Raw genomic sequence first — 13491 nt, forward strand, 5'->3', positions numbered from 1 at the left:
CTGTGAAGAGATATGGTGTAATCTTCACCTGTTTGGCCATTCGAGCTGTACACTTAGAGGTGGCAGCATCTTTGGATACCGACTCTTTCATCAATGCTCTTCGCAGATTTATCGCAAGAAGAGGACAAGTGGTAGAGCTGCGCTCAGATAACGGGACCAATTTTGTCGGTGCAGAACGAGAACTTAGGAAGGCTATTCAAGAGTGGAACACCAGTAAAATAGAAAGCACGTTGACGCAAAAGGGCATTAAGTGGACCTTTGACACTCCAGCCGCTTCTCACCATGGAGGGGTATGGGAACGTTTGATTAAATCGGTCAGAAAAATCCTTGGTGCCACCCTTAAAACTCAAAGTCTGGATGAGGAGAGCCTTCAGACATTTCTTTGTGAAACCGAAGCGATCCTCAACAGTCGGCCTATTACTACACCCTCCAATGACCCTAATGACTTGGAAGCACTCAATCCAAATCATCTCCTGCTCTTAAAAGCAAGGCCATCTCTTCCCCCAGGACTGTTCCAAAAGGAGGACATCTATGCCTGCCGAAGATGGAGGCAAGTTCAATATATGGCAGATCTTTTCTGGAAGCGCTGGGTGAGAGAGTATTTGCCTCAGCTTCAGACACGGCAGAAGTGGACACGGGTGTCTAGGAACTTTGTGCCTGGAGACATTGTTTTGCTCGTGGACGAAACAGCACCAAGAAACTCTTGGCTCATTGGTAGAGTCACTCAAGCCATGCCGGATGAACATGGCCTTGTTCGCAGGGTTCGTGTGAAGACCAAGACCAGTGAACTGGATAGACCAATCACTAAGGTCTGTCTGCTCCTAGAAGCAGTATGAGTCAGTGGTAAAGGCTGGACTCCCACGGTATGTCATGTACTGGTGACCTCTGACATCAGAAGAAAGAAGAAATTATGTTCTAAGGACTGAATGCCTATGTTGTTAATATGATCATTGTGCCAAATTGTTAATAATTGTTTATAAGTTTATAGAACAATTAGGGGCCGGGAATGTATAGGATAAAGGTCTAATCATCTCTTAGTTTACTCAGATTGCACAGAGTGTATATTTGTTAATAATTTGAATCATTTTGGATAAGGATAAGTGTAAGATAATGGGGGATTTCAGTTTTTACTTTATAATTTGTTTAGCATAAGATTTACAGTTAAATTGTATTTTCTTGCCTTATTTAATTTTTACCTACTGTTCCTTTAGCACATGGTAACTGTGCATAGGGGGAGGGTTCGCGACAGGCAGTGTGGAGCTACGGGGGCTTTAACTAGCTGTGGAGAAAAACAGTTTCTTACCGTGTTTACAGTGTACTGGAACATTCAAATGGATCACTGTATTTCAAAACTGTGGAAATAAATGTTTGCCTGTTTGTTTTTCGACTACAAGCAGACTTTGTGGATTATGTTCAACTGCACTAAGACACGCGTACGGCCCGCGGTGATAAAGACTCTGTCATTTTTAGAAACTCCCACCATGCTGTCAGAGAAAAGCTGATGTTGATGCTTTTAAAGCATTCATGTCGTTGGATGTTTGAGCTAATAAATGGTAGGTCTGAAATCTCTAGATTATTGCAAAGTACTTCAATCCATCTTTCACAAAATATAACAGTGCACATTCCTGGAACCGTGTTGCCAGTCTGCTTCTCCATATCAGTCATTTGCAAACACAGCAGTAAACATTCCTTACACCGGGATGCCAGTTTCTCTGTCCTCTATCGCTGCTTTTAAAACAGTGGTCCCCAAACTACGGCCCACGGGCCGGACACACATTATTATTTTTCAGTCTGGCCACGCAATCGAGACTAATGCACCCATAGAACACTGGGGTGTAGTGGGCCTGCCCGACTGAATCCCTGGAAATGTTTCCTCACGTCAATAAAGCTCATTTGATTCGAATTGTGAACCACGCTAAAAAAAATGTTGCTACTATGATCTCATTTTGTCCAGAACGTGAACATGACCCCCCAGAATGAAAAATGGCAAAAAGGTTAGGTAAGAGAAAAACTGATTCAGAATAAAGGGTATTTAACCTGCAGTGGACACACGATTATTTTTTTTGTTCAATGCAAAGAAAAGGCTGTCTGTCTCATCTGCCAAGAGATGGTGGCTGGATTCAAAGAATACAATCTGCACCGACATTATGAATGTAGTCACAAAGACAAGTATGATAGCTTGCAAGGCCAAATGCGAACAGACAAACTCTCAAAGCTAGAAAGTGGACTGTTAGCTCAGCAGACTACATTTGTACGCCAAACTCAGCTGAACCAATCATCAGTTCGGGCCAGCTTTCGTGTTGCTTAACTGATAGCAAGCTGTGGTAAACCTTTCACTGAGGGAGAGTTTGTCAAGAAGTGTTTGAATGTTGTCGTGGAGGAGGTGTGTCCCGAGAAGAAAGATGTCTTTAATGCTGCGAGTCTGTCGGCGAGTACAATCACCAGACACGTGGAAGAAATAGGGGGTAATGTGTATGCCCAGCTGCAGCAGAAGACGAAAGAATGTGACTTTTTTCATTAGCACTGGATGAGAGCACCGACATGCAGGACACAGCGCAGCTTCTTATTTTTATTCGTGGAGTTAGCACAAACTTTGAGATGTGCGAGGAGCTGGCAGCCCTCCAAAGTCTGAAAGGCACTACGATGGGGGAGGATATTTTCGACAAAGTATGTCAAACCATGGAAGAGTTTGATCTGGACTGGGCAAAGCTTGCTAGCATCACGACTGACGGGTATGTGGGCGCATCTTGGGGCCTAATAGGATGCATGAACCGTGAGATGGAAGAACGGGGTCTCACCACCCCGCTATAAGTCCACTGCCTAATTCACCAGCAAGCACAGTGCTGCAAAGTATTGAAGTGGGATTCTGTCATGAAGGCTGTGGTATCATGCATAAACCTCATCAGAGAAAATGGACTAAGACACGGGCAGTTCCAACAATTCCTGTCTGAACTGGAGTCTGCGTACGGAGATGTGCTGTACTACACAGAGGTCCGATGGTTGAGCCGCGGCAGAGCTTTGAGGCGTTTTTACGAGCTGCTACCCGAAATTAATGCATTTCTTCATTCAAAAGGCAAAGCGGTCCCAGAACTGATCGACCCAGAATGGAAATGGCACCTCACATTAACAGACGTGACAGAAATTCTGAACGGCCTTAACTTGCAGCTACAAGGCCAGGGGAAACTCATTTGGACATGTATTCCCACATAAAAGCATATGAGTTGAAACTAGCGCTGCTTTTGGAACAAGTGAAAAAGCACAACTTCACCCATCTCCCTGCTACCCAAAAACTTTCTACAGCGGTCCTGTTCCCAGCTAAAAAGTGGGTGGAAGCACTGGAAATGCTAAAGGCGGAGTTCGGTGTGCGATTCCGTCAACTACATGTTCATGCAAAAGAAATCCGTCTTTTCCAGAACCCTTTTTTGCTGACATCGATGAAGCCTTTTTATCAGTTTGAGCTGGCCGAGTTACAGAACTGTGTGTCACGGACCCGACTCTGGAGGACTCGGGGGTCCGTGAGCAGGATGGATTATCATTATTATTATTATTATTATTATTATTATTATTATTATTATTATTACTAGTGTTGTTGTTATTTGGGGATGTGTGTTTTTCTGCACTATGATGTGTTTGGGTTTCCACTCATATGTAGAGGCAGGGTGTGTACATGTGTGGCTGGAGGATGGAGAACAGCCACATGCAGGCCTGATGGGTGTGGCCCTGCAGGAGGACTGGCCACACCTGAAGTTCCTGCCACACACCTGTTGGTGATCAGGGCTCGTCGGGGGAGCTACTTAGGAGAGTGTTGGAGCTCCCACCGGTGTGGGATCATTAAGCTAGTGTGGATCGTGTGCGCGTTCAGTGTTTAACGGCTGCTTCTGTATTGTCTGTAGATGTCCACACTTTTTGGCAGCACGTATATCTGCGAGCAAACCTTTTCACGCATGAAACTCCTGAAAACTCCGATGAGATCAAGATTGACAGATGAACATCTGCATCAGTGTTTGAGACTGGCTGTGACTTCAACTTCTCACTGGCCAGATGCAGGCCCACAGTTCACACTGATGAATATACAGTACATAGGTAAGCTCACTTTTCTGATTTGAATGAGTCATTCTGAGTATAAACACATATAATCATAATAAAATCTACTGGGATAAACTCCATCTCCACAGCCATACTGGTATAGAAATATATTGTGCTGTGTAGGTGCTGTATCACTTACAGTAGTTGAGTTTCTCAGCCTGCCTGCTTTATGGTTTTCAGAGGGAAGTTGATTAGAGAGAGCAAACAGTGGTGTCTACTAGGCTACTGTTGCAGCTTTCAGGCAGGGATGACCACGAGAGTTGCTTTTTCACTTCATATGTTTTATTCCAAAGTCAAATTAAAAACAACTCCTAGCCCTTCGCTACGGTGGAAAAACGACTCCAATCCCCTTGAAGGAACATACGTCACAAAAGGTTTTCTAACACACCAATGAGGTGTTCAATGTCTTGTAAGTATGAGTACTCTGGCAGATGAACAGTTCAAATGAAAAATACACCAGAACAAACAAGCAAAAAAAAAAGGAAGTGTGGGGTACCTTTGAACCAATGAACAAAGTATAACAATTAAACTTTTTTACATAACCCGACCCCGTCAATATCTGTATCTCTCTCACTACCCTACTGGAACCTACAAAACTGGATTATAACGAAAGAACACAAGAACTTTGAGAGACTGCTCGTATGAGTCATTTAAGAGATTCTGCTCTGACAACTGAAGCTTAACTTTTACCCACGATTGTGAAGAACCCAGAGAGGGTTATGTGGTTATTTATTGATTTTATAAACAGTGTTGTTATGTATTTCCTGAGTTCATTTTTTCTGTTAAGAACCCAGAGAGGGTGTTATTTGATCTAGGAAAGGGTTATTAGTACTTGATTATGTGCGGCTTTCTGGAAAACAATAAATGTTTACATTTCGACACCCCTGCGATCGTCACACTTTTTCTGTTACAAACTGACCCTGGCCCCCCATCAGAGAAGGGAAAAGTTATGTGGCCTTCACTGGAAAAAGTTTGGGGACCCCTGTTTTAAGACATCTGAACTTCCAAAGCTGCTCACCGTCACTTTTGTTTGTTTCAGAAATCGGCACAGTAGTCATCGCTACCTTACCCAAAGTAAATAATTAAACAGGCACCCCCTCCCCATCTTCTACTCCAAGACAAGCTCATGTAAGAGTTTACGAGCCATAACAAATATTGGCTCTTAAATAGCACATTACCTGAGCACTGAAGGCACCTTATATAACATGCCTCATTCACACAACCACTTTTTAAGTAACACTGACACTCCAGTGGATGCATTCGAGCGCAACTTGGGTTTAGTAGCTTGCCTAAGGCATGAAGAGTAGAGCAGCAGACCAGAGCTGCCAACCTTCCAATTTGCTGATAACCTGATGTACCTACAAATCAAAATACTCTTAACATAGAGAGGGAAAGAAGCAGCATCAGCATCATTACAGGCAAATATCAGAAGAATATCTTTAGACACCCACACATTCATACGCACACAGTTAACAGCCCACACACGCAATAAATCCACTAGCTTTGCATTGCAAACTGACATGTTTGCTTCTAGCTCTGTAAGACCTTTAACTCCTTTAGAAACCAATGATAAAAGTTGGTCTACAAAAATGTTTTTTGGTGTGATATAGAACATGTCACAGTACTTTGTGTTTCAGGTCCTGGACTAAACTTTGGTTTAGTGCATGTTCTCCCTGTATGTGTGTCATAGTCTTGGTTTCTAGCACCGAGTTTTCTGTCACTGTGCCTTCACTGTGTTCCACGTTTAGTTACGCTTGTCTCCATGTTTCATGTTCCCTCTGTTCTCTGAGTCAGTCATGTCTCCATGTCACAGTGTTGAATCCACGTCTTTGTGAAGGCCTCATGTTTCCCGTTTTTATTTTGATAGTCCTTCATCGTGTATTCAGTGTATTCAGTTTTGCTTCCTCCCCGTCTCGTTATGTCTGATTAGTCCCAGCTGTGTTTCCCTCCAGTTTCCCATCCCCTCGTTACTCCCATGTGTATTTAAGCCCTGTGTTTTCCTCTGTCTGTTGTTGCGTCGTGCCCCCTCATTGCTGTGGGTTTTTTCGTGGCTCCTGAGAACTCTTTGCTCTGTGTTTTCTAGTTTATTTTTCATGAGTTCCTAGTTTCCAGTTCCTGTTTTGTTCATTTGTAATGTCTGAGTTTATTTCCCAGCAAATAGAGCTGCCGCTCTGAGTTTCCTTTTCATGTTTGGGTCCTGTCTGCCACAGCATGACAGAACAACTCTCCATTAGGTTTTATACTGATATGAAATCTGATTTAAGATTTTTAAGATACACAACACTGATATTTTGACTCTTTTAAATATCAATATATCTTTTTTTTAATATTATCCACCTAAAAATATGTTTAGTGTCTTTATTATGAAAACTGACCTAAAAACAATAATAGAGACAAGTTACAAGTTAAAGCAGACTTTCTCTTAATTTACCTCAAAATAAAATAAGGTCAGTGTGCTCAAAAAGGTTAAGGCACTGCCTTCTACACTTGGTGTAAAGCTGTCTTTGCAAGAACCAACTGCCGTCTCCCATCATGCTCTGATTAAAATTTCCCTGACATCAGTTTCTCATCACTTCTAAATCTTGATGAAATCTTTCCCATGCTCGCTGACAGTCGCCGAGATCTGGTGGAAAAAAGTCGAGATGACAATTTCAGACTGCATCTTCAGTGACATTCTGCCACTCATTAGCTGCTATGCTTTCACCATGTTAACTGCAAACTCATCACAATTCTCTTCTCTGTGACTGCCAAGAAAATGCTGGACAGTCTGCAGTAATGCGTCCCATGCTGCTGATTCAGTTGGCTTCAGTTTCCTTTTTGAACTCATCATCACGAAAAAGTTCCCAGGTTCACAGATTTCAGGACCATGTGCAGAGGTGTTTTTTTTATGTTCTCAAACTAATCGCCCTGTTGGAGCTTAGTCTGGGGGGAGTTATTTTTTCTCCTTATCTTTCCTCATGTTGTGCTTTTTCCATGTTATACCTCTCTGACCTGTCTTCCCCATTTGATGTTTGTGTAACGTATGTATGGTCTGAAGGGTAAGACGGCGCTGGCACGGCTGGCAGGCTTAACCCAATTTCCCTCGGGATGAATAAAGTATGATCAATCAATCAAAACCTTCCTGCATTGTTGATCTGTGTAATCTGAATAAGTAGTCTGAAGTTTTACGTTGAAATTAGGTAGAAGTTAAAGTGTTCTGGTAGGATCTGGATCAGTTTGGTTTGTTAGAGTAAAGTACGTACGTACATCTGGTGTACATGATAGGCCATCAAGTTTATTTATATAACACATTACCAACGGTCGGTGCTGCAGAAAGTGCTTAACAATGAAAAATGCCATTAAAATAAATGAAAGGCACAATAATAATTCAGTAAAATATAGAAAATAAATAAATAAATAAAAGTAAAGTATAAACTGTCAGAAAAGATGAAGAGGGAGAAGATGTCAGTCGCCTCCACCTGTAAAACCATTTTTGTTTAGTTGTTGTCTCGCTGTTACCCTGTTGTGCACCTGTTGCAAGTGCTGCTATTACACTAAGTGTCTGAGAATAGTTTCATGCTGTGATGGTGAAGTCAGGGTTTGGCACTGATGAGAACAAGTTACTGTGCTTCTGTAGGGTCTTTCAGCTCCTTGACTCATTTTCATGCCAGTGCTGATCCTCTTATTCGTCTACATACAGGATGTTAGCAGCAAACAAGCAGCACTGTGTGTGTGCTACACACTCTGCTGTAAAGGCTCAGTGCTCTGACACTGACACAAGGATTATGCTGGCACTGAGTTTTTGACAGCAGCAATATCAACATCACATCAAATCACTTTCCTGCATCTCATTTATTGTTGGAAATCCAGAGCTGTTGCTGTTTTATATATTATTCTATTTTTCCTCAGCCTGTGCAGGAAAGAACTGTTTTGTTATATTCTCTCTTATAACTTAACTGGTAAAGTAACAACACCTTTTCGGTTGTTAGTAACTTACCTTATTAACCATGTTGTGGAACAGCACAGGCATAACAATGCGCACATACACCACACTTGGTCTTCTCCACTTTACACAGAAAGTAGTACCACAAAAATATAAACTGATTTTACTAAATACATAACAGTTCCTCCCATCCAGCTTTGATGAACACAATAAGTATCAAACAATCAAGATATTTTCAGGCAAATGCCTACAACATAAATGGCCTGTATTTGTATGGCGCTTTTACTAGTCCCCCCTAGGGACCCCAAAGCGCTTTACACACCCAGTCATCCACCCATTCACACACTGGTGGAGGCAGCTACAGTTGTAGCCACAGCTGCCCTGGGGCAGACTGACAGAAGCGAGGCTGCCATATCGCGCCATCGGCCCTTCTGGCCATCACCAGTAGGCGGTAGGTGAAGTGTCTCGCCCAAGGACACAAACCCTGAACCTCAGGTGGTGAAGCGAAGGCAAACTCTTCTGAATCTTGAGGTGTAGATGTGCTCTCAGATTGCTGTGGAACCATGTGACTTTCCGCATCTAGAATGTGATCAACATGTCTACGGCAGACAAAGTTGGCTCCAACATTTATGGTGTATGTCAGTGGTCCGGTCCGTGACAGAATCGTGCCAGACTGCCAGTTCTGACTTGGGGCTCTGTAGTCTCTGGTGAGAACTTTTTGTCCAACATTGAAGAATCTGGTTTTGTTTCTTGTTGCTTCCAACATGGAAGACTGTTTATCTTGGACATCCTTGCGAATGTCTGGTTTCAGCAAATCTAGACGTGATCTCAGATTCCGTCCCATGAAGAGCATTGCAGGTGTGTGTCCAGTTGTTGCTTGTGTGGCATTCCTGTAAGCCAGTAAGAAATTGTCGATTTTCTGTTGTAGCGGTCAATATAAGCAACTAGCTTTCTTGACCGCTTGAAGGACTGGACAAACCGTTCAGTTTGTCCATTTGTTGCAGGACGATGGGGAGCTGAAGTGACATGTCGTATGCCGTTACTCCTAAGGAAACACTGGAACTTCTCTCCAGTAAAGTGACCACCATAGAATAGAATAGAATAGAATTCAACTTTATTGTCATTGCACATGCACAGGTACAGGGCAACATTGTCACTTACGAGCTGTTGTGGCAGACTTGTGCGTGCAAACAGTGACCGAAGACTATTGATTGTGCTGACACCTGTTGCTTGCTTTACGGGGAAGATTTCTGGCCACTTTGAGTGATCATCAACTACAACCAGGAACATTTGGTCCATAAATAGGCCAGCATATTCTATATGAATGCGTTGCCATGGAGCGGATGGCCACTCCCACACGTGTACAGGTGCTGTTTGAGGCTGGCGCAGCGTCTGCTGGCAACCAGTGCAGGATTTAGCCATATTCTCTATTTCACAGTCAATGCCTGGCCACCAAACATAGCTTCTAGCAAGACTTTTCATCTTAACCACACCCAAATGTCCATCGTGCAGTGAGTCCAGTCCCTTTGTACGTAGTTTGGGTGGAAGGATGACAGGAGTTCCCCACATGACAAATCCTCGGTAAACGGATAGTTGGTCTTTACGGGTGGAGTACGCAGAGAACTACCTAATGGCAGTTCTCTGCGTACTCCAGAGAATTACCTAAGTGCAGGACTGTTGAAAGGTTTGGTAGAAACTTGTGGTAATAATTAATTAAACCCAAGAATGAGCGTGGCTGACTCACATTTTTAGGTTCCGGTGCCTTCAGGACTGCTTCAACTTTGTCCTCGGTTTTGTGGAGCCCAACTCTGTCGACCTTGTGTCCACAATTCTCAATGGCATCCTTAAAAAAACTCACATTTGTTTTTGTTTGCTCTCAGTCCATATTTTTCTAGCCTGGCCAGGACTGCTGTTAGGTTAGCCAGATGAGTCTCCTCATCAACACCAGTGACGATTATGTCATCCAGAAAACACTGTGTTCATGGAATGCCTTGTAGGACCTGATCCACGGCACGTTGTCATACTGCTGGGGCACTGGCGATACCAAATACCAGTCTGTTGTACTGATATAGGCCTTTGTGAGTGTTTATCACCAGATATTTCTTGGATGTCTCTTCTACTTCCATCTGGAGATAAGCCTGGGCAAGGTCAATTTTTGAAAAGTGTTTGCCACCTGCCACTGCTGTGACTATGTCTTCTATCCGTGGAAGTGGGTACTGATCTATGCGGGGAACTGGGTTCACTGAAACCTTAAAATCACCACAGATCCGCACACTGTCACTTGCTTTCTTGCTTACTGATACTATTGGTGTAGCCCAATCTGACCATTCCACCTTGGTGAGTATTCCTTGCTCTTCCAAGTGTAACCCAGATCATTGTTTGAGTATGGGATTTCTGATTATTTGGTAGTCACTGAACGCACCACTGTGCCGTGCACATAGCCACTCTCTAGTCCAGCTACAGAGTTTTTTCCTTCCGTTCATCCGATGAGGCGCATGCTGCTCTCATGCCCTCTGCGAGCTGGAAATTCGGGTACATTAGACATTTGAGTTGCTGTAAATAGTTTTAAAAACCTTTTATATGTGAAGCTAATGATTTAATATGTTGTTAGAAAAAGGAGTCTTGTAGCGGTTACGAACGTGAAGCTGAGCTGAATCCGACAGCCATTCGCCATTACACGAACCCCTCTGGTGAGTTAGCGTGCAGCTCATGTTCGTATGAAATGTTTTGTGCCTTATTATACTGCAGCGAGGTATCAAATCTACCGCTGTCATGTTTGTTAAGAAAGAGGCTAAATATTGTATAACGTGTGTTATTGGCTGACTGTTAGCAAGCTAGCCATTAAATGAGCCTGGCTAATGTCCTGAAATGGCGGCCGACACGAGGTCAGTTACAGTGTTATTATGTTATGCCTAAGAGAACAGCATTAATAAACATTGTTAACAGCATTTATGTTCTGTTCTGTTTTTATTTTGACAAACCTGTATTATTATAATGGTATGTCTGTTAAATAAGCCGTTAGTGACATGGACACTGAGTCAGTGGTACTGAGACTTACAAATATTTTAGTTAATTCTTCTGCACACTTGTATGTAGGCTGGTTTGTTTGCCCTTTTGGTGCCCTGGATCCTACTGGATGAACTGCCTTGTGGAAGTCCTCATCTGATGACTCTGCTGAACCGTCCTGGCAAATAGATGGTCGTTGCTGCGGGTGGATACTTCTGCTTGCTGGATGCTATTATTGGATGCTACACCGTTCCAACAGAGCGGTAGGAACAATTCAAAGGACCCCAACGATGCACTTTACTTTTCCCTGAGCTCAGGTGATTTTCTTTTGGCCAAAGGACCTTAAAGGATACATATTTGATTTTATTTATTTTATTTTCCTTGTGACACTGAGTGGAAAGACACTACAAAAAAAAGGGTTTATTATTTAAAATTGTGTCAAATAAATGTGTTTATGCTAAGTAATTGTGTCCATTGTGTGCTGGAAGCCTTATTGTTCCTGTGGTGGAGCAGTTACTACCAATCTCCTTTACGAAACTAGCCTCTGATGGGATACAGATATTTGGGATACATTTGATTTCTTGTAACCTATTTCTAGAGAAACTGTGATTCTGGGTTAAACATCGGGGTGAAATTGATGACACCAACACCTAGTGAACGGCCCAAGGTCAACAGTCCTGATTTCCACGCATTAAAGGTTTGGCGTAAGTACAGATTGCGTTACACAAGCGTTGGAGCTCTGCTTCGACTTTGGGGCATAAAGCATAAGGTACAGGACGTGCTTTGTGGAATCTTTGTTTTGCATTGGGCGATCGTGGCTGAAGAGTTGGGTGTTCGTCTTGTAATCGGAAGGTCGCCGGTTCGAGCCTCGGCCGTTGTGTCGTTGGGCAAGACACTTCACCTACCGCCTACTGGTGATGGCCAGAGGGGCCGATGGCACGATATGGCAGCCTCGCTTCTGTCAGTCTGCCCCAGGGCAGCTGTGGCTACAACTGTAGCTTGCCTCCACTAGTGTGTGAATGGGAGAGTGAATGAATAGTGGAATTGTAAAGTGCTTTGAGGGGTCCCGAAAAGCGCTATATAAATGCAATCCATTTCATTATTATTATTATTATTATTATTATTATTATTATTATTATTATTATTATTATTATTATTATTAATCCAGTATTATCTGTGCTTTAATATTTTTCAGGGTGCCGATTCCATCTTTGAACACCTGGGCATGGCTGTTAAGTATCTGTTTCAGTCTTTCATCCACAGAATGTGCACTTAGGCCTCGTTCCAGTCTCATTGACTTTATTTCTTTCCAGTTGAGGTGGATGTGTTTCACCAGTCACGCCCAAATAATGGCACACCTCCATTTTTCAGAACATAAAGTTCCAGGTTGCATTTCTTTTTCTCATATTCCACTTTCACTTTTAGTTTTCTCAGAGGAGTTATTCTTTCACCTGTGTATGTTTTCAGTTTCACTGAAGTGTGTTTCAGTTTCAGAATGGGGAATTTGTCTCTGTAATCTTCATATGAGATCAGTGAGAGGGCAGTATTTGTATGGCGCTTCCATCTGTAACTCAACCCCTTGTATTTTTGGTGTGAGCGATATTACATTATTATCTTTCTTGTGCATTGTGTACAGCTCCAGGCACTAACAGACCACCACTACCCAGTTTATTACTGGCTATTGTGCAGTCTCTGGAGAACAAGCTGTGCGAGTTTGGATCTCATTCCAGCGAGAGATGCAGGACTGCTGCGTGATCTGCCTCACAGAAACCTGGCAATCAGACAAGGTACTGGACTCTGCAATACAACTACCGGGGTTCTCTGTGCACCGCGTGGACAGGTCATGGGAGCTTACTGGGAAAAGCAGAGGCGGTGGTGTGTGTTTCATGATAGACAACAGCTGGTGTGATTATGCGAACGTGCACCCGGTCAAATCCTTCTGCTCACCGAACCTGGAGTACCTGATGATTAAGTGCCGGCCATTCTGGCTACCGAGGGAATTTGTTTGCATTCTCCCACAAGCCGACACTGACCGAGCACTCAGGGAAATGTACAGCGCGATCAACAGTGATGAAACCGCACACCCAGAGGCGGCGTTTATCACGACCGGGGACTTTAACAAAGGAACCCTGAAGAAACTTTCACCAAAACTCCACCAACACATCCATTTCAACACTCGTGGAGACCGGCTACTTGACCACTGCTACACCTCCTTCCGGGATGCGTACAAAGCCCTCCCCGCGCCCCATTCAGCCAATCAGACCACTGCTCCGTCCTGTTCCTGCCCGCCTACAGGCAGAAGCTGAAACAGGAAGCTCCAACCCTGAGGGCGGTGCACCGTTGGTTGGACCAATCGGAGTCCATGCTGCGGGACTGTTTTGATCACGCGGACTGGGAAATGTTTCACGTGGCTGCTAATGACATCGATGAGTACACGGATTCAGTCTGCGGACTTATCAGAAAATGTGTGGAAGATG

The 13491-nt window shown here is 43.5% G+C and overlaps 1 long non-coding RNA gene across 1 annotated transcript; it reads left to right on the top strand.

Moving 5' to 3' along the window:
• Positions 1–10462: 10462 nt before the first annotated feature.
• On the top strand, positions 10463–11475 carry LOC145423745 (uncharacterized). Its single transcript, XR_013904786.1, has 3 exons — positions 10463–10540; positions 10620–10698; positions 11105–11475. It is a non-coding gene; the product is annotated as an uncharacterized LOC145423745 (long non-coding RNA).
• Positions 11476–13491: the final 2016 nt, after the last annotated feature.

Source organism: Astatotilapia calliptera, chromosome 22 (assembly GCF_964374335.1).
Source record: "Astatotilapia calliptera chromosome 22, fAstCal68.1, whole genome shotgun sequence".
In the NCBI taxonomy this organism is placed as follows: Eukaryota; Metazoa; Chordata; class Actinopteri; order Cichliformes; family Cichlidae; genus Astatotilapia; species Astatotilapia calliptera.